Source organism: Chiloscyllium punctatum, chromosome 16 (assembly GCF_047496795.1).
Source record: "Chiloscyllium punctatum isolate Juve2018m chromosome 16, sChiPun1.3, whole genome shotgun sequence".
Taxonomy (NCBI): Eukaryota; Metazoa; Chordata; class Chondrichthyes; order Orectolobiformes; family Hemiscylliidae; genus Chiloscyllium; species Chiloscyllium punctatum.
In genome coordinates this window covers 90781243-90802739 of record NC_092754.1, presented here as the reverse complement: position 1 = coordinate 90802739, position 21497 = coordinate 90781243, and the positions used below count along the sequence as shown (strand labels likewise).

General features: G+C 46.2%; 10 non-coding genes across 10 annotated transcripts; all 10 read right to left on the bottom strand.

Annotated features, from left to right (window-relative positions):
• Positions 1 to 606: 606 nt before the first annotated feature.
• Positions 607 to 688, bottom strand: trnal-cag (transfer RNA leucine (anticodon CAG)). Its single transcript has one exon. It is a non-coding gene; the product is annotated as a tRNA-Leu (tRNA).
• Positions 689 to 2337: 1649 nt separating this feature from the next.
• trnav-cac (transfer RNA valine (anticodon CAC)) lies at positions 2338 to 2410 on the bottom strand. The gene has a single exon. It is a non-coding gene; the product is annotated as a tRNA-Val (tRNA).
• Positions 2411 to 3935: 1525 nt separating this feature from the next.
• trnal-cag (transfer RNA leucine (anticodon CAG)) lies at positions 3936 to 4017 on the bottom strand. Its single transcript has one exon. It is a non-coding gene; the product is annotated as a tRNA-Leu (tRNA).
• A 1649-nt stretch (positions 4018 to 5666) lies between these two features.
• On the bottom strand, positions 5667 to 5739 carry trnav-cac (transfer RNA valine (anticodon CAC)). Its single transcript has one exon. It is a non-coding gene; the product is annotated as a tRNA-Val (tRNA).
• A 1525-nt stretch (positions 5740 to 7264) lies between these two features.
• Positions 7265 to 7346, bottom strand: trnal-cag (transfer RNA leucine (anticodon CAG)). Its single transcript has one exon. It is a non-coding gene; the product is annotated as a tRNA-Leu (tRNA).
• Positions 7347 to 10592: 3246 nt separating this feature from the next.
• Positions 10593 to 10674, bottom strand: trnal-cag (transfer RNA leucine (anticodon CAG)). The gene has a single exon. It is a non-coding gene; the product is annotated as a tRNA-Leu (tRNA).
• Positions 10675 to 13920: 3246 nt separating this feature from the next.
• On the bottom strand, positions 13921 to 14002 carry trnal-cag (transfer RNA leucine (anticodon CAG)). The gene has a single exon. It is a non-coding gene; the product is annotated as a tRNA-Leu (tRNA).
• Positions 14003 to 17247: 3245 nt separating this feature from the next.
• On the bottom strand, positions 17248 to 17329 carry trnal-cag (transfer RNA leucine (anticodon CAG)). The gene has a single exon. It is a non-coding gene; the product is annotated as a tRNA-Leu (tRNA).
• Positions 17330 to 18977: 1648 nt separating this feature from the next.
• On the bottom strand, positions 18978 to 19050 carry trnav-cac (transfer RNA valine (anticodon CAC)). Its single transcript has one exon. It is a non-coding gene; the product is annotated as a tRNA-Val (tRNA).
• A 1525-nt stretch (positions 19051 to 20575) lies between these two features.
• trnal-cag (transfer RNA leucine (anticodon CAG)) lies at positions 20576 to 20657 on the bottom strand. Its single transcript has one exon. It is a non-coding gene; the product is annotated as a tRNA-Leu (tRNA).
• Between the last annotated feature and the right edge of the window lie 840 nt (positions 20658 to 21497).

Genomic DNA, 21497 nt, shown 5'->3' with positions numbered 1-21497 from the left:
GAGACAGTCCGAGGGCATGATTTATAAAGTAATCTCACAACTAACAACAGGACAATTCCAAACTACTCTTTCACACATACTGCAGCCTTAGGGAACCACCACTTCCCAGACAATACTGAAAAGAGAGAAAGAAAGAACCTAATAAGAATGGGCCATAAAAAGTGAATTTCACCAATCACAGTCTCGATTAGATTACCTTTCCCTTCCGATGTCTCCAGGACGGAAACGAAGGAAATGGGAGAAATTCAACAACATATCACATCGAAATTCGTTGGAACGATTTTCCCATTGGCCGAAAAACCAAATAACGACGAGTCGAGTCACCCCAGGACTTTGTTTCACAACAGCGATGAAATACCGGTCTCCATTCGGTTCCAGTACAAGCTCAACTTGCCTGGAACAGCACAGCTGCTTGCGATTTTCTGCGCGGGAGGCGAACACGATCATGACAGACAGAGACACTTTGAAATATTCGGCACTATCCCACACCACAGTTAATTCCCCGGGAAGCAAAGCCATTTTACTTTTGTTTTCAACATCAATACAGTGGGGACAGAAACAGCATTTTAACAAAAAAGCTGCAGCGTTGGAGTTGATCTGCAGAAATGGCAGTGGTGGGATTCGAACCCACGCCCCTTTCGAGACTGGAACCTGGATCCAGCGCCTTAGACCGCTCGGCCACACTACCAGCCGGCCGCGCGCACCATTTTCTTGCGTTTCCAACTGTGCTCTCCTGCATAACAACAGATGCCAAGTCACATGAAAATGGTTCCATGATCCCTCTCCGACTCGCACAGCTGCTGGGATGTGCCCGTCTACAATATCAATTTCGCAGCAGATAATGAGAGCCCATCAATCCAGACAAAAATCAATGGTAAGCTGAGTCTATCTTCTCAGACTCCTTTCAGCTCCAAATGTATCTGTGAGAATATATGTTCGGTTATGATTTGGTCAAATAACCACGAGCTGCTTGACATTACTGCAATTTCGATTCTTGCTTTGCTAAATGATTTCACCCATTGCTTGAAACAGGGCAAGTTTCACGTTTACGCGGAACATGAAGCACACCGGACTACAGGGAAAATGCACAAAGCCGTGTTCCACATCATACCGTGCAGCGTAATTTCAGTCACTGTGTCTGTTTTGCAGAAAAAGAGTCCCAAACAATGTACTCCACCCTAAAACCGGAGGTCGCATTCCTATTCGAGAACGACAGATCGCATTGTGAGGATGCTCTGACCTCGGAGCCAGTTCTAGATGCCACTTTCCTTGCCTTTTACCCTAACCGTGCAATTTGCTGCAGAGATGTTCACTCCTGGACATCAGCCACGTGGATAGCAACTGAGTTGGAAACCTGTGTGGGAATCGACGAGAAGCGACTCAATAAATTTTGCTCAATTCCATGGTGCTTATTAGAAATGCATTTTCTGTTCACCTCAATCTAAAAGGCAGTTTCTCAACATAGTAACAAAGTCAAAAGGTAATTACCTCACCCCACCCCCACTCCGGAAGAGGTGCTAACTGCCCTTGATTGCTTTTTGTTCTCGATGTGAAGAGCTCTCACGCCTCTGAGTCACCTTCACGTGTCTGGTTGCTGAGTGAGTCACAAAGAAGGGGTTTCTCCAGAGCTGCAACTGCCTGACTTCCCCACTCGACTTCGCCGTTTACATTTTCCTGCTCCTCAGTGATTTCAAGAAAACCAAATGGATGCGATGTCATTCTGTAACCTCTCTGTCGATTCCTCCGTTTCAGTTCCAACGTGGCTTAGGTCTCGGGGCGCACCTTAATACTAGCGACACCATGAAAGCACAGGTCCAGAGGTTCCTCTGAGAGTGTAATTTCTTTCATTGCTGTTGCTGATTGAAAGAGCCACTCAAGTGCGAACTGCTCCAAAACATGATTCAGGACCTCTGGTGCCAATTCTCGTACGTTGAATAACGACAGACAGCTTCCAAACGAGGCCTTTCAGAGACGCCTTTGGGGTACATTTAACAGACAGACAAGTTCAGGAATCCGTGGTGCACTGTGACACCAGCGCATCAGCTTCTTCCCTGTCTTTGAACCGAGCCGCCTGCGCAAGGAATGCAAATGCGGTACTGCTTTTCGTAGAAGAATCAGAAGGGGGTAACTACACTCTCAAACAGAATTGCATATGATCAGAACCAGTTTGGATAAAAACTTTACAATTCTTTGCACAGTCATTAAATGGAATTGCATTACATTTCACTACGCGAGCAGATTTGTTCAAGCAACTTCGAAGGCAGGTTTGCAGATGGGAAAGCAAGCAAGAAAGCACCGTTCTTGTCCATGTAAAAGGCTGCCGATGAAGAACAAAGCAGTTTCTGCCCAGTTTCGAACTGGGGACCTTTCGCGTGTGAGGCGAACGTGATGACCACTACACTACAGAAACAAGCCGCAGCCGCCCATCCGGCAGCTCAGGGGCATCCAGCACTGAAAGTTGAAGCCATTCTTCGTTTCACCTTTCTGTTTCCAATAGCTCGTTGTTGTCCAGCGTAATTGACATCTTCAAAACATAAAAAAAAGACACGTGAAATTGATGATAAAATATAGACAAGGATGTGGTCAATGTTTGGACCGTAGGGCGAGGTCGACTAGGCTGGGACGACTTTCCCTGCAGCGTAACGACTGCGACATGATCTAATGGAAGGGTTGGAAACTGAGTATTTACGTGTTTTACCCAAGTTGGGGTGAGTTGAAAACTCGAGAGCATAGGTTTAAGGTGAGTGGGCTGAAATTGACAAAGGACCTGAGGCACATTTCCCACACAGAAGGTTGTGCGTGTATGGAATGAGCTCCCAGAGGAAGCGGAGGAGGCTCAGAAAATTGCATGAGTTTCTGGATAGGATGGGTTGAGAGGGTTTGGGGCCAAATACTGGGGAACCGGACTTGTTTATATTTGGCTATGTGCTGAGCATGGACGAGATACACCGAAGTATCTGTTTCCACGCGGTGTCCCCCAAAAACGTTGTGTTGCTTACACCTGCTTTAAAGGATTACTTTTTAGCGGAGCTTGCCGTCGCAGTCTGTGGCACAATCCTTTACTGTGTTCGATGCTCACGGGAAAGGTAGTATTGCGAAACACTGCAGAAAGGAACGACTTCCTTACTTTTGCTCCGACTGACCATACTCTGTGAAATTTTCCCAGATCCTCAGTTAAGGACTTTTGCAGCTGGAAGTTTCCTCAGAAACGCTGTTAACTCGTAAAGTATTGAGCGAATCGCAAAACAGAAAGCATTTAACACGGAACACAAACAAAGCTGGCATACCTAATGCATTTTCAGACACAGAGGTGCATGAATGCTAAATGTGAGACAGTCCGAGGGCATGATTTATAAAGTAATCTCACAACTAACAACAGGACAATTCCAAACTACTCTTTCACACATACTGCAGCCTTAGGGAACCACCACTTCCCAGACAATACTGAAAAGAGAGAAAGAAAGAACCTAATAAGAATGGGCCATAAAAAGTGAATTTCACCAATCATAGTCTCGATTAGATTACCTTTCCCTTCCGATGTCTCCAGGACGGAAACGAAGGAAATGGGAGAAATTCAACAACATATCACATCGAAATTCGTTGGAACGATTTTCCCATTGGCCGAAAAACCAAATAACGACGAGTCGAGTCACCCCAGGACTTTGTTTCACAACAGCGATGAAATACCGGTCTCCATTCGGTTCCAGTACAAGCTCAACTTGCCTGGAACAGCACAGCTGCTTGCGATTTTCTGCGCGGGAGGCGAACACGATCATGACAGACAGAGACACTTTGAAATATTCGGCACTATCCCACACCACAGTTAATTCCCCGGGAAGCAAAGCCATTTTACTTTTGTTTTCAACATCAATACAGTGGGGACAGAAACAGCATTTTAACAAAAAAGCTGCAGCGTTGGAGTTGATCTGCAGAAATGGCAGTGGTGGGATTCGAACCCACGCCCCTTTCGAGACTGGAACCTGGATCCAGCGCCTTAGACCGCTCGGCCACACTACCAGCCGGCCGCGCGCACCATTTTCTTGCGTTTCCAACTGTGCTCTCCTGCATAACAACAGATGCCAAGTCACATGAAAATGGTTCCATGATCCCTCTCCGACTCGCACAGCTGCTGGGATGTGCCCGTCTACAATATCAATTTCGCAGCAGATAATGAGAGCCCATCAATCCAGACAAAAATCAATGGTAAGCTGAGTCTATCTTCTCAGACTCCTTTCAGCTCCAAATGTATCTGTGAGAATATATGTTCGGTTATGATTTGGTCAAATAACCACGAGCTGCTTGACATTACTGCAATTTCGATTCTTGCTTTGCTAAATGATTTCACCCATTGCTTGAAACAGGGCAAGTTTCACGTTTACGCGGAACATGAAGCACACCGGACTACAGGGAAAATGCACAAAGCCGTGTTCCACATCATACCGTGCAGCGTAATTTCAGTCACTGTGTCTGTTTTGCAGAAAAAGAGTCCCAAACAATGTACTCCACCCTAAAACCGGAGGTCGCATTCCTATTCGAGAACGACAGATCGCATTGTGAGGATGCTCTGACCTCGGAGCCAGTTCTAGATGCCACTTTCCTTGCCTTTTACCCTAACCGTGCAATTTGCTGCAGAGATGTTCACTCCTGGACATCAGCCACGTGGATAGCAACTGAGTTGGAAACCTGTGTGGGAATCGACGAGAAGCGACTCAATAAATTTTGCTCAATTCCATGGTGCTTATTAGAAATGCATTTTCTGTTCACCTCAATCTAAAAGGCAGTTTCTCAACATAGTAACAAAGTCAAAAGGTAATTACCTCACCCCACCCCCACTCCGGAAGAGGTGCTAACTGCCCTTGATTGCTTTTTGTTCTCGATGTGAAGAGCTCTCACGCCTCTGAGTCACCTTCACGTGTCTGGTTGCTGAGTGAGTCACAAAGAAGGGGTTTCTCCAGAGCTGCAACTGCCTGACTTCCCCACTCGACTTCGCCGTTTACATTTTCCTGCTCCTCAGTGATTTCAAGAAAACCAAATGGATGCGATGTCATTCTGTAACCTCTCTGTCGATTCCTCCGTTTCAGTTCCAACGTGGCTTAGGTCTCGGGGCGCACCTTAATACTAGCGACACCATGAAAGCACAGGTCCAGAGGTTCCTCTGAGAGTGTAATTTCTTTCATTGCTGTTGCTGATTGAAAGAGCCACTCAAGTGCGAACTGCTCCAAAACATGATTCAGGACCTCTGGTGCCAATTCTCGTACGTTGAATAACGACAGACAGCTTCCAAACGAGGCCTTTCAGAGACGCCTTTGGGGTACATTTAACAGACAGACAAGTTCAGGAATCCGTGGTGCACTGTGACACCAGCGCATCAGCTTCTTCCCTGTCTTTGAACCGAGCCGCCTGCGCAAGGAATGCAAATGCGGTACTGCTTTTCGTAGAAGAATCAGAAGGGGGTAACTACACTCTCAAACAGAATTGCATATGATCAGAACCAGTTTGGATAAAAACTTTACAATTCTTTGCACAGTCATTAAATGGAATTGCATTACATTTCACTACGCGAGCAGATTTGTTCAAGCAACTTCGAAGGCAGGTTTGCAGATGGGAAAGCAAGCAAGAAAGCACCGTTCTTGTCCATGTAAAAGGCTGCCGATGAAGAACAAAGCAGTTTCTGCCCAGTTTCGAACTGGGGACCTTTCGCGTGTGAGGCGAACGTGATGACCACTACACTACAGAAACAAGCCGCAGCCGCCCATCCGGCAGCTCAGGGGCATCCAGCACTGAAAGTTGAAGCCATTCTTCGTTTCACCTTTCTGTTTCCAATAGCTCGTTGTTGTCCAGCGTAATTGACATCTTCAAAACATAAAAAAAAGACACGTGAAATTGATGATAAAATATAGACAAGGATGTGGTCAATGTTTGGACCGTAGGGCGAGGTCGACTAGGCTGGGACGACTTTCCCTGCAGCGTAACGACTGCGACATGATCTAATGGAAGGGTTGGAAACTGAGTATTTACGTGTTTTACCCAAGTTGGGGTGAGTTGAAAACTCGAGAGCATAGGTTTAAGGTGAGTGGGCTGAAATTGACAAAGGACCTGAGGCACATTTCCCACACAGAAGGTTGTGCGTGTATGGAATGAGCTCCCAGAGGAAGCGGAGGAGGCTCAGAAAATTGCATGAGTTTCTGGATAGGATGGGTTGAGAGGGTTTGGGGCCAAATACTGGGGAACCGGACTTGTTTATATTTGGCTATGTGCTGAGCATGGACGAGATACACCGAAGTATCTGTTTCCACGCGGTGTCCCCCAAAAACGTTGTGTTGCTTACACCTGCTTTAAAGGATTACTTTTTAGCGGAGCTTGCCGTCGCAGTCTGTGGCACAATCCTTTACTGTGTTCGATGCTCACGGGAAAGGTAGTATTGCGAAACACTGCAGAAAGGAACGACTTCCTTACTTTTGCTCCGACTGACCATACTCTGTGAAATTTTCCCAGATCCTCAGTTAAGGACTTTTGCAGCTGGAAGTTTCCTCAGAAACGCTGTTAACTCGTAAAGTATTGAGCGAATCGCAAAACAGAAAGCATTTAACACGGAACACAAACAAAGCTGGCATACCTAATGCATTTTCAGACACAGAGATGCATGAATGCTAAATGTGAGACAGTCCGAGGGCATGATTTATAAAGTAATCTCACAACTAACAACAGGACAATTCCAAACTACTCTTTCACACATACTGCAGCCTTAGGGAACCACCACTTCCCAGACAATACTGAAAAGAGAGAAAGAAAGAACCTAATAAGAATGGGCCATAAAAAGTGAATTTCACCAATCACAGTCTCGATTAGATTACCTTTCCCTTCCGATGTCTCCAGGACGGAAACGAAGGAAATGGGAGAAATTCAACAACATATCACATCGAAATTCGTTGGAACGATTTTCCCATTGGCCGAAAAACCAAATAACGACGAGTCGAGTCACCCCAGGACTTTGTTTCACAACAGCGATGAAATACCGGTCTCCATTCGGTTCCAGTACAAGCTCAACTTGCCTGGAACAGCACAGCTGCTTGCGATTTTCTGCGCGGGAGGCGAACACGATCATGACAGACAGAGACACTTTGAAATATTCGGCACTATCCCACACCACAGTTAATTCCCCGGGAAGCAAAGCCATTTTACTTTTGTTTTCAACATCAATACAGTGGGGACAGAAACAGCATTTTAACAAAAAAGCTGCAGCGTTGGAGTTGATCTGCAGAAATGGCAGTGGTGGGATTCGAACCCACGCCCCTTTCGAGACTGGAACCTGGATCCAGCGCCTTAGACCGCTCGGCCACACTACCAGCCGGCCGCGCGCACCATTTTCTTGCGTTTCCAACTGTGCTCTCCTGCATAACAACAGATGCCAAGTCACATGAAATGTTTCCATGATCCCTCTCCGACTCGCACAGCTGCTGGGATGTGCCCGTCTACAATATCAATTTCGCAGCAGATAATGAGAGCCCATCAATCCAGACAAAAATCAATGGTAAGCTGAGTCTATCTTCTCAGACTCCTTTCAGCTCCAAATGTATCTGTGAGAATATATGTTCGGTTATGATTTGGTCAAATAACCACGAGCTGCTTGACATTACTGCAATTTCGATTCTTGCTTTGCTAAATGATTTCACCCATTGCTTGAAACAGGGCAAGTTTCACGTTTACGCGGAACATGAAGCACACCGGACTACAGGGAAAATGCACAAAGCCGTGTTCCACATCATACCGTGCAGCGTAATTTCAGTCACTGTGTCTGTTTTGCAGAAAAAGAGTCCCAAACAATGTACTCCACCCTAAAACCGGAGGTCGCATTCCTAATCGAGAACGACAGATCGCATTGTGAGGACGCTCTGACCTCGGAGCCAGTTCTAGATGCCACTTTCCTTGCCTTTTACCCTAACCGTGCAATTTGCTGCAGAGATGTTCACTCCTGGACATCAGCCACGTGGATAGCAACTGAGTTGGAAACCTGTGTGGGAATCGACGAGAAGCGACTCAATAAATTTTGCTCAATTCCATGGTGCTTATTAGAAATGCATTTTCTGTTCACCTCAATCTAAAAGGCAGTTTCTCAACATAGTAACAAAGTCAAAAGGTAATTACCTCACCCCACCCCCACTCCGGAAGAGGTGCTAACTGCCCTTGATTGCTTTTTGTTCTCGATGTGAAGAGCTCTCACGCCTCTGAGTCACCTTCACGTGTCTGGTTGCTGAGTGAGTCACAAAGAAGGGGTTTCTCCAGAGCTGCAACTGCCTGACTTCCCCACTCGACTTCGCCGTTTACATTTTCCTGCTCCTCAGTGATTTCAAGAAAACCAAATGGATGCGATGTCATTCTGTAACCTCTCTGTCGATTCCTCCGTTTCAGTTCCAACGTGGCTTAGGTCTCGGGGCGCACCTTAATACTAGCGACACCATGAAAGCACAGGTCCAGAGGTTCCTCTGAGAGTGTAATTTCTTTCATTGCTGTTGCTGATTGAAAGAGCCACTCAAGTGCGAACTGCTCCAAAACATGATTCAGGACCTCTGGTGCCAATTCTCGTACGTTGAATAACGACAGACAGCTTCCAAACGAGGCCTTTCAGAGACGCCTTTGGGGTACATTTAACAGACAGACAAGTTCAGGAATCCGTGGTGCACTGTGACACCAGCGCATCAGCTTCTTCCCTGTCTTTGAACCGAGCCGCCTGCGCAAGGAATGCAAATGCGGTACTGCTTTTCGTAGAAGAATCAGAAGGGGGTAACTACACTCTCAAACAGAATTGCATATGATCAGAACCAGTTTGGATAAAAACTTTACAATTCTTTGCACAGTCATTAAATGGAATTGCATTACATTTCACTACGCGAGCAGATTTGTTCAAGCAACTTCGAAGGCAGGTTTGCAGATGGGAAAGCAAGCAAGAAAGCACCGTTCTTGTCCATGTAAAAGGCTGCCGATGAAGAACAAAGCAGTTTCTGCCCAGTTTCCAACTGGGGACCTTTCGCGTGTGAGGCGAACGTGATGACCACTACACTACAGAAACAAGCCGCAGCCGCCCATCCGGCAGCTCAGGGGCATCCAGCACTGAAAGTTGAAGCCATTCTTCGTTTCACCTTTCTGTTTCCAATAGCTCGTTGTTGTCCAGCGTAATTGACATCTTCAAAACATAAAAAAAAGACACGTGAAATTGATGATAAAATATAGACAAGGATGTGGTCAATGTTTGGACCGTAGGGCGAGGTCGACTAGGCTGGGACGACTTTCCCTGCAGCGTAACGACTGCGACATGATCTAATGGAAGGGTTGGAAACTGAGTATTTACGTGTTTTACCCAAGTTGGGGTGAGTTGAAAACTCGAGAGCATAGGTTTAAGGTGAGTGGGCTGAAATTGACAAAGGACCTGAGGCACATTTCCCACACAGAAGGTTGTGCGTGTATGGAATGAGCTCCCAGAGGAAGCGGAGGAGGCTCAGAAAATTGCATGAGTTTCTGGATAGGATGGGTTGAGAGGGTTTGGGGCCAAATACTGGGGAACCGGACTTGTTTATATTTGGCTATGTGCTGAGCATGGACGAGATACACCGAAGTATCTGTTTCCACGCGGTGTCCCCCAAAAACGTTGTGTTGCTTACACCTGCTTTAAAGGATTACTTTTTAGCGGAGCTTGCCGTCGCAGTCTGTGGCACAATCCTTTACTGTGTTCGATGCTCACGGGAAAGGTAGTATTGCGAAACACTGCAGAAAGGAACGACTTCCTTACTTTTGCTCCGACTGACCATACTCTGTGAAATTTTCCCAGATCCTCAGTTAAGGACTTTTGCAGCTGGAAGTTTCCTCAGAAACGCTGTTAACTCGTAAAGTATTGAGCGAATCGCAAAACAGAAAGCATTTAACACGGAACACAAACAAAGCTGGCATACCTAATGCATTTTCAGACACAGAGATGCATGAATGCTAAATGTGAGACAGTCCGAGGGCATGATTTATAAAGTAATCTCACAACTAACAACAGGACAATTCCAAACTACTCTTTCACACATACTGCAGCCTTAGGGAACCACCACTTCCCAGACAATACTGAAAAGAGAGAAAGAAAGAACCTAATAAGAATGGGCCATAAAAAGTGAATTTCACCAATCACAGTCTCGATTAGATTACCTTTCCCTTCCGATGTCTCCAGGACGGAAACGAAGGAAATGGGAGAAATTCAACAACATATCACATCGAAATTCGTTGGAACGATTTTCCCATTGGCCGAAAAACCAAATAACGACGAGTCGAGTCACCCCAGGACTTTGTTTCACAACAGCGATGAAATACCGGTCTCCATTCGGTTCCAGTACAAGCTCAACTTGCCTGGAACAGCACAGCTGCTTGCGATTTTCTGCGCGGGAGGCGAACACGATCATGACAGACAGAGACACTTTGAAATATTCGGCACTATCCCACACCACAGTTAATTCCCCGGGAAGCAAAGCCATTTTACTTTTGTTTTCAACATCAATACAGTGGGGACAGAAACAGCATTTTAACAAAAAAGCTGCAGCGTTGGAGTTGATCTGCAGAAATGGCAGTGGTGGGATTCGAACCCACGCCCCTTTCGAGACTGGAACCTGGATCCAGCGCCTTAGACCGCTCGGCCACACTACCAGCCGGCCGCGCGCACCATTTTCTTGCGTTTCCAACTGTGCTCTCCTGCATAACAACAGATGCCAAGTCACATGAAATGTTTCCATGATCCCTCTCCGACTCGCACAGCTGCTGGGATGTGCCCGTCTACAATATCAATTTCGCAGCAGATAATGAGAGCCCATCAATCCAGACAAAAATCAATGGTAAGCTGAGTCTATCTTCTCAGACTCCTTTCAGCTCCAAATGTATCTGTGAGAATATATGTTCGGTTATGATTTGGTCAAATAACCACGAGCTGCTTGACATTACTGCAATTTCGATTCTTGCTTTGCTAAATGATTTCACCCATTGCTTGAAACAGGGCAAGTTTCACGTTTACGCGGAACATGAAGCACACCGGACTACAGGGAAAATGCACAAAGCCGTGTTCCACATCATACCGTGCAGCGTAATTTCAGTCACTGTGTCTGTTTTGCAGAAAAAGAGTCCCAAACAATGTACTCCACCCTAAAACCGGAGGTCGCATTCCTATTCGAGAACGACAGATCGCATTGTGAGGATGCTCTGACCTCGGAGCCAGTTCTAGATGCCACTTTCCTTGCCTTTTACCCTAACCGTGCAATTTGCTGCAGAGATGTTCACTCCTGGACATCAGCCACATGGATAGCAACTGAGTTGGAAACCTGTGTGGGAATCGACGAGAAGCGACTCAATAAATTTTGCTCAATTCCATGGTGCTTATTAGAAATGCATTTTCTGTTCACCTCAATCTAAAAGGCAGTTTCTCAACATAGTAACAAAGTCAAAAGGTAATTACCTCACCCCACCCCCACTCCGGAAGAGGTGCTAACTGCCCTTGATTGCTTTTTGTTCTCGATGTGAAGAGCTCTCACGCCTCTGAGTCACCTTCACGTGTCTGGTTGCTGAGTGAGTCACAAAGAAGGGGTTTCTCCAGAGCTGCAACTGCCTGACTTCCCCACTCGACTTCGCCGTTTACATTTTCCTGCTCCTCAGTGATTTCAAGAAAACCAAATGGATGCGATGTCATTCTGTAACCTCTCTGTCGATTCCTCCGTTTCAGTTCCAACGTGGCTTAGGTCTCGGGGCGCACCTCAATACTAGCGACACCATGAAAGCACAGGTCCAGAGGTTCCTCTGAGAGTGTAATTTCTTTCATTGCTGTTGCTGATTGAAAGAGCCACTCAAGTGCGAACTGCTCCAAAACATGATTCAGGACCTCTGGTGCCAATTCTCGTACGTTGAATAACGACAGACAGCTTCCAAACGAGGCCTTTCAGAGACGCCTTTGGGGTACATTTAACAGACAGACAAGTTCAGGAATCCGTGGTGCACTGTGACACCAGCGCATCAGCTTCTTCCCTGTCTTTGAACCGAGCCGCCTGCGCAAGGAATGCAAATGCGGTACTGCTTTTCGTAGAAGAATCAGAAGGGGGTAACTACACTCTCAAACAGAATTGCATATGATCAGAACCAGTTTGGATAAAAACTTAACAATTCTTTGCACAGTCATTAAATGGAATTGCATTACATTTCACTACGCGAGCAGATTTGTTCAAGCAACTTCGAAGGCAGGTTTGCAGATGGGAAAGCAAGCAAGAAAGCACCGTTCTTGTCCATGTAAAAGGCTGCCGATGAAGAACAAAGCAGTTTCTGCCCAGTTGCGAACTGGGGACCTTTCGCGTGTGAGGCGAACGTGATGACCACTACACTACAGAAACAAGCCGCAGCCGCCCATCCGGCAGCTCAGGGGCATCCAGCACTGAAAGTTGAAGCCATTCTTCGTTTCACCTTTCTGTTTCCAATAGCTCGTTGTTGTCCAGCGTAATTGACATCTTCAAAACATAAAAAAAAGACACGTGAAATTGATGATAAAATTTAGACAAGTATGTGGTCAATGTTTGGACCGTAGGGCGAGGTCGACTAGGCTGGGACGACTTTCCCTGCAGCGTAACGACTGCGACATGATCTAATGGAAGGGTTGGAAACTGAGTATTTACGTGTTTTACCCAAGTTGAGGTGAGTTGAAAACTCGAGAGCATAGGTTTAAGGTGAGTGGGCTGAAATTGACAAAGGACCTGAGGCACATTTCCCACACAGAAGGTTGTGCGTGTATGGAATGAGCTCCCAGAGGAAGCGGAGGAGGCTCAGAAAATTGCATGAGTTTCTGGATAGGATGGGTTGAGAGGGTTTGGGGCCAAATACTGGGGAACCGGACTTGTTTATATTTGGCTATGTGCTGAGCATGGACGAGATACACCGAAGTATCTGTTTCCACGCGGTGTCCCCCAAAAACGTTGTGTTGCTTACACCTGCTTTAAAGGATTACTTTTTAGCGGAGCTTGCCGTCGCAGTCTGTGGCACAATCCTTTACTGTGTTCGATGCTCACGGGAAAGGTAGTATTGCGAAACACTGCAGAAAGGAACGACTTCCTTACTTTTGCTCCGACTGACCATACTCTGTGAAATTTTCCCAGATCCTCAGTTAAGGACTTTTGCAGCTGGAAGTTTCCTCAGAAACGCTGTTAACTCGTAAAGTATTGAGCGAATCGCAAAACAGAAAGCATTTAACACGGAACACAAACAAAGCTGGCATACCTAATGCATTTTCAGACACAGAGGTGCATGAATGCTAAATGTGAGACAGTCCGAGGGCATGATTTATAAAGTAATCTCACAACTAACAACAGGACAATTCCAAACTACTCTTTCACACATACTGCAGCCTTAGGGAACCACCACTTCCCAGACAATACTGAAAAGAGAGAAAGAAAGAACCTAATAAGAATGGGCCATAAAAAGTGAATTTCACCAATCACAGTCTCGATTAGATTACCTTTCCCTTCCGATGTCTCCAGGACGGAAACGAAGGAAATGGGAGAAATTCAACAACATATCACATCGAAATTCGTTGGAACGATTTTCCCATTGGCCGAAAAACCAAATAACGACGAGTCGAGTCACCCCAGGACTTTTTTTCACAACAGCGATGAAATACCGGTCTCCATTCGGTTCCAGTACAAGCTCAACTTGCCTGGAACAGCACAGCTGCTTGCGATTTTCTGCGCGGGAGGCGAACACGATCATGACAGACAGAGACACTTTGAAATATTCGGCACTATCCCACACCACAGTTAATTCCCCGGGAAGCAAAGCCATTTTACTTTTGTTTTCAACATCAATACAGTGGGGACAGAAACAGCATTTTAACAAAAAAGCTGCAGCGTTGGAGTTGATCTGCAGAAATGGCAGTGGTGGGATTCGAACCCACGCCCCTTTCGAGACTGGAACCTGGATCCAGCGCCTTAGACCGCTCGGCCACACTACCAGCCGGCCGCGCGCACCATTTTCTTGCGTTTCCAACTGTGCTCTCCTGCATAACAACAGATGCCAAGTCACATGAAATGTTTCCATGATCCCTCTCCGACTCGCACAGCTGCTGGGATGTGCCCGTCTACAATATCAATTTCGCAGCAGATAATGAGAGCCCATCAATCCAGACAAAAATCAATGGTAAGCTGAGTCTATCTTCTCAGACTCCTTTCAGCTCCAAATGTATCTGTGAGAATATATGTTCGGTTATGATTTGGTCAAATAACCACGAGCTGCTTGACATTACTGCAATTTCGATTCTTGCTTTGCTAAATGATTTCACCCATTGCTTGAAACAGGGCAAGTTTCACGTTTACGCGGAACATGAAGCACACCGGACTACAGGGAAAATGCACAAAGCCGTGTTCCACATCATACCGTGCAGCGTAATTTCAGTCACTGTGTCTGTTTTGCAGAAAAAGAGTCCCAAACAATGTACTCCACCCTAAAACCGGAGGTCGCATTCCTATTCGAGAACGACAGATCGCATTGTGAGGACGCTCTGACCTCGGAGCCAGTTCTAGATGCCACTTTCCTTGCCTTTTACCCTAACCGTGCAATTTGCTGCAGAGATGTTCACTCCTGGACATCAGCCACATGGATAGCAACTGAGTTGGAAACCTGTGTGGGAATCGACGAGAAGCGACTCAATAAATTTTGCTCAATTCCATGGTGCTTATTAGAAATGCATTTTCTGTTCACCTCAATCTAAAAGGCAGTTTCTCAACATAGTAACAAAGTCAAAAGGTAATTACCTCACCCCACCCCCACTCCGGAAGAGGTGCTAACTGCCCTTGATTGCTTTTTGTTCTCGATGTGAAGAGCTCTCACGCCTCTGAGTCACCTTCACGTGTCTGGTTGCTGAGTGAGTCACAAAGAAGGGGTTTCTCCAGAGCTGCAACTGCCTGACTTCCCCACTCGACTTCGCCGTTTACATTTTCCTGCTCCTCAGTGATTTCAAGAAAACCAAATGGATGCGATGTCATTCTGTAACCTCTCTGTCGATTCCTCCGTTTCAGTTCCAACGTGGCTTAGGTCTCGGGGCGCACCTCAATACTAGCGACACCATGAAAGCACAGGTCCAGAGGTTCCTCTGAGAGTGTAATTTCTTTCATTGCTGTTGCTGATTGAAAGAGCCACTCAAGTGCGAACTGCTCCAAAACATGATTCAGGACCTCTGGTGCCAATTCTCGTACGTTGAATAACGACAGACAGCTTCCAAACGAGGCCTTTCAGAGACGCCTTTGGGGTACATTTAACAGACAGACAAGTTCAGGAATCCGTGGTGCACTGTGACACCAGCGCATCAGCTTCTTCCCTGTCTTTGAACCGAGCCGCCTGCGCAAGGAATGCAAATGCGGTACTGCTTTTCGTAGAAGAATCAGAAGGGGGTAACTACACTCTCAAACAGAATTGCATATGATCAGAACCAGTTTGGATAAAAACTTAACAATTCTTTGCACAGTCATTAAATGGAATTGCCTTACATTTCACTACGCGAGCAGATTTGTTCAAGCAACTTCGAAGGCAGGTTTGCAGATGGGAAAGCAAGCAAGAAAGCACCGTTCTTGTCCATGTAAAAGGCTGCCGATGAAGAACAAAGCAGTTTCTGCCCAGTTGCGAACTGGGGACCTTTCGCGTGTGAGGCGAACGTGATGACCACTACACTACAGAAACAAGCCGCAGCCGCCCATCCGGCAGCTCAGGGGCATCCAGCACTGAAAGTTGAAGCCATTCTTCGTTTCACCTTTCTGTTTCCAATAGCTCGTTGTTGTCCAGCGTAATTGACATCTTCAAAACATAAAAAAAAGACACGTGAAATTGATGATAAAATTTAGACAAGTATGTGGTCAATGTTTGGACCGTAGGGCGAGGTCGACTAGGCTGGGACGACTTTCCCTGCAGCGTAACGACTGCGACATGATCTAATGGAAGGGTTGGAAACTGAGTATTTACGTGTTTTACCCAAGTTGAGGTGAGTTGAAAACTCGAGAGCATAGGTTTAAGGTGAGTGGGCTGAAATTGACAAAGGACCTGAGGCACATTTCCCACACAGAAGGTTGTGCGTGTATGGAATGAGCTCCCAGAGGAAGCGGAGGAGGCTCAGAAAATTGCATGAGTTTCTGGATAGGATGGGTTGAGAGGGTTTGGGGCCAAATACTGGGGAACCGGACTTGTTTATATTTGGCTATGTGCTGAGCATGGACGAGATACACCGAAGTATCTGTTTCCACGCGGTGTCCCCCAAAAACGTTGTGTTGCTTACACCTGCTTTAAAGGATTACTTTTTAGCGGAGCTTGCCGTCGCAGTCTGTGGCACAATCCTTTACTGTGTTCGATGCTCACGGGAAAGGTAGTATTGCGAAACACTGCAGAAAGGAACGACTTCCTTACTTTTGCTCCGACTGACCATACTCTGTGAAATTTTCCCAGATCCTCAGTTAAGGACTTTTGCAGTTGGAAGTTTCCTCAGAAACGCTGTTAACTCGTAAAGTATTGAGCGAATCGCAAAACAGAAAGCATTTAACACGGAACACAAACAAAGCTGGCATACCTAATGCATTTTCAGACACAGAGGTGCATGAATGCTAAATGTGAGACAGTCCGAGGGCATGATTTATAAAGTAATCTCACAACTAACAACAGGACAATTCCAAACTACTCTTTCACACATACTGCAGCCTTAGGGAACCACCACTTCCCAGACAATACTGAAAAGAGAGAAAGAAAGAAGCTAATAAGAATGGGCCATAAAAAGTGAATTTCACCAATCACAGTCTCGATTAGATTACCTTTCCCTTCCGATGTCTCCAGGACGGAAACGAAGGAAATGGGAGAAATTCAACAACATATCACATCGAAATTCGTTGGAACGATTTTCCCATTGGCCGAAAAACCAAATAACGACGAGTCGAGTCACCCCAGGACTTTGTTTCACAACAGCGATGAAATACCGGTCTCCATTCGGTTCCATACAAGCTCAACTTGCCTGGAACAGCACAGCTGCTTGCGATTTTCTGCGCGGGAGGCGAACACGATCATGACAGACAGAGACACTTTGAAATATTCGGCACTATCCCACACCACAGTTAATTCCCCGGGAAGCAAAGCCATTTTACTTTTGTTTTCAACATCAATACAGTGGGGACAGAAACAGCATTTTAACAAAAAAGCTGCAGCGTTGGAGTTGATCTGCAGAAATGGCAGTGGTGGGATTCGAACCCACGCCCCTTTCGAGACTGGAACCTGGATCCAGCGCCTTAGACCGCTCGGCCACACTACCAGCCGGCCGCGCGCACCATTTTCTTGCGTTTCCAACTGTGCTCTCCTGCATAACAACAGATGCCAAGTCACATGAAAATGGTTCCATGATCCCTCTCCGACTCGCACAGCTGCTGGGATGTGCCCGTCTACAATATCAATTTCGCAGCAGATAATGAGAGCCCATCAATCCAGACAAAAATCAATGGTAAGCTGAGTCTATCTTCTCAGACTCCTTTCAGCTCCAAATGTATCTGTGAGAATATATGTTCGGTTATGATTTGGTCAAATAACCACGAGCTGCTTGACATTACTGCAATTTCGATTCTTGCTTTGCTAAATGATTTCACCCATTGCTTGAAACAGGGCAAGTTTCACGTTTACGCGGAACATGAAGCACACCGGACTACAGGGAAAATGCACAAAGCCGTGTTCCACATCATACCGTGCAGCGTAATTTCAGTCACTGTGTCTGTTTTGCAGAAAAAGAGTCCCAAACAATGTATCCACCCTAAAACCGGAGGTCGCATTCCTATTCGAGAACGACAGATCGCATTGTGAGGATGCTCTGACCTCGGAGCCAGTTCTAGATGCCACTTTCCTTGCCTTTTACCCTAACCGTGCAATTTGCTGCAGAGATGTTCACTCCTGGACATCAGCCACGTGGATAGCAACTGAGTTGGAAACCTGTGTGGGAATCGACGAGAAGCGACTCAATAAATTTTGCTCAATTCCATGGTGCTTATTAGAAATGCATTTTCTGTTCACCTCAATCTAAAAGGCAGTTTCTCAACATAGTAACAAAGTCAAAAGGTAATTACCTCACCCCACCCCCACTCCGGAAGAGGTGCTAACTGCCCTTGATTGCTTTTTGTTCTCGATGTGAAGAGCTCTCACGCCTCTGAGTCACCTTCACGTGTCTGGTTGCTGAGTGAGTCACAAAGAAGGGGTTTCTCCAGAGCTGCAACTGCCTGACTTCCCCACTCGACTTCGCCGTTTACATTTTCCTGCTCCTCAGTGATTTCAAGAAAACCAAATGGATGCGATGTCATTCTGTAACCTCTCTGTCGATTCCTCCGTTTCAGTTCCAACGTGGCTTAGGTCTCGGGGCGCACCTTAATACTAGCGACACCATGAAAGCACAGGTCCAGAGGTTCCTCTGAGAGTGTAATTTCTTTCATTGCTGTTGCTGATTGAAAGAGCCACTCAAGTGCGAACTGCTCCAAAACATGATTCAGGACCTCTGGTGCCAATTCTCGTACGTTGAATAACGACAGACAGCTTCCAAACGAGGCCTTTCAGAGACGCCTTTGGGGTACATTTAACAGACAGACAAGTTCAGGAATCCGTGGTGCACTGTGACACCAGCGCATCAGCTTCTTCCCTGTCTTTGAACCGAGCCGCCTGCGCAAGGAATGCAAATGCGGTACTGCTTTTCGTAGAAGAATCAGAAGGGGGTAACTACACTCTCAAACAGAATTGCATATGATCAGAACCAGTTTGGATAAAAACTTTACAATTCTTTGCACAGTCATTAAATGGAATTGCATTACATTTCACTACGCGAGCAGATTTGTTCAAGCAACTTCGAAGGCAGGTTTGCAGATGGGAAAGCAAGCAAGAAAGCACCGTTCTTGTCCATGTAAAAGGCTGCCGATGAAGAACAAAGCAGTTTCTGCCCAGTTTCGAACTGGGGACCGTTCGCGTGTGAGGCGAACGTGATGACCACTACACTACAGAAACAAGCCGCAGCCGCCCATCCGGCAGCTCAGGGGCATCCAGCACTGAAAGTTGAAGCCATTCTTCGTTTCACCTTTCTGTTTCCAATAGCTCGTTGTTGTCCAGCGTAATTGACATCTTCAAAACATAAAAAAAAGACACGTGAAATTGATGATAAAATATAGACAAGGATGTGGTCAATGTTTGGACCGTAGGGCGAGGTCGACTAGGCTGGGACGACTTTCCCTGCAGCGTAACGACTGCGACATGATCTAATGGAAGGGTTGGAAACTGAGTATTTACGTGTTTTACCCAAGTTGGGGTGAGTTGAAAACTCGAGAGCATAGGTTTAAGGTGAGTGGGCTGAAATTGACAAAGGACCTGAGGCACATTTCCCACACAGAAGGTTGTGCGTGTATGGAATGAGCTCCCAGAGGAAGCGGAGGAGGCTCAGAAAATTGCATGAGTTTCTGGATAGGATGGGTTGAGAGGGTTTGGGGCCAAATACTGGGGAACCGGACTTGTTTATATTTGGCTATGTGCTGAGCATGGACGAGATACACCGAAGTATCTGTTTCCACGCGGTGTCCCCCAAAAACGTTGTGTTGCTTACACCTGCTTTAAAGGATTACTTTTTAGCGGAGCTTGCCGTCGCAGTCTGTGGCACAATCCTTTACTGTGTTCGATGCTCACGGGAAAGGTAGTATTGCGAAACACTGCAGAAAGGAACGACTTCCTTACTTTTGCTCCGACTGACCATACTCTGTGAAATTTTCCCAGATCCTCAGTTAAGGACTTTTGCAGCTGGAAGTTTCCTCAGAAACGCTGTTAACTCGTAAAGTATTGAGCGAATCGCAAAACAGAAAGCATTTAACACGGAACACAAACAAAGCTGGCATACCTAATGCATTTTCAGACACAGAGATGCATGAATGCTAAATGTGAGACAGTCCGAGGGCATGATTTATAAAGTAATCTCACAACTAACAACAGGACAATTCCAAACTACTCTTTCACACATACTGCAGCCTTAGGGAACCACCACTTCCCAGACAATACTGAAAAGAGAGAAAGAAAGAACCTAATAAGAATGGGCCATAAAAAGTGAATTTCACCAATCACAGTCTCGATTAGATTACCTTTCCCTTCCGATGTCTCCAGGACGGAAACGAAGGAAATGGGAGAAATTCAACAACATATCACATCGAAATTCGTTGGAACGATTTTCCCATTGGCCGAAAAACCAAATAACGACGAGTCGAGTCACCCCAGGACTTTGTTTCACAACAGCGATGAAATACCGGTCTCCATTCGGTTCCAGTACAAGCTCAACTTGCCTGGAACAGCACAGCTGCTTGCGATTTTCTGCGCGGGAGGCGAACACGATCATGACAGACAGAGACACTTTGAAATATTCGGCACTATCCCACACCACAGTTAATTCCCCGGGAAGCAAAGCCATTTTACTTTTGTTTTCAACATCAATACAGTGGGGACAGAAACAGCATTTTAACAAAAAAGCTGCAGCGTTGGAGTTGATCTGCAGAAATGGCAGTGGTGGGATTCGAACCCACGCCCCTTTCGAGACTGGAACCTGGATCCAGCGCCTTAGACCGCTCGGCCACACTACCAGCCGGCCGCGCGCACCATTTTCTTGCGTTTCCAACTGTGCTCTCCTGCATAACAACAGATGCCAAGTCACATGAAATGTTTCCATGATCCCTCTCCGACTCGCACAGCTGCTGGGATGTGCCCGTCTACAATATCAATTTCGCAGCAGATAATGAGAGCCCATCAATCCAGACAAAAATCAATGGTAAGCTGAGTCTATCTTCTCAGACTCCTTTCAGCTCCAAATGTATCTGTGAGAATATATGTTCGGTTATGATTTGGTCAAATAACCACGAGCTGCTTGACATTACTGCAATTTCGATTCTTGCTTTGCTAAATGATTTCACCCATTGCTTGAAACAGGGCAAGTTTCACGTTTACGCGGAACATGAAGCACACCGGACTACAGGGAAAATGCACAAAGCCGTGTTCCACATCATACCGTGCAGCGTAATTTCAGTCACTGTGTCTGTTTTGCAGAAAAAGAGTCCCAAACAATGTACTCCACCCTAAAACCGGAGGTCGCATTCCTATTCGAGAACGACAGATCGCATTGTGAGGACGCTCTGACCTCGGAGCCAGTTCTAGATGCCACTTTCCTTGCCTTTTACCCTAACCGTGCAATTTGCTGCAGAGATGTTCACTCCTGGACATCAGCCACATGGATAGCAACTGAGTTGGAAACCTGTGTGGGAATCGACGAGAAGCGACTCAATAAATTTTGCTCAATTCCATGGTGCTTATTAGAAATGCATTTTCTGTTCACCTCAATCTAAAAGGCAGTTTCTCAACATAGTAACAAAGTCAAAAGGTAATTACCTCACCCCACCCCCACTCCGGAAGAGGTGCTAACTGCCCTT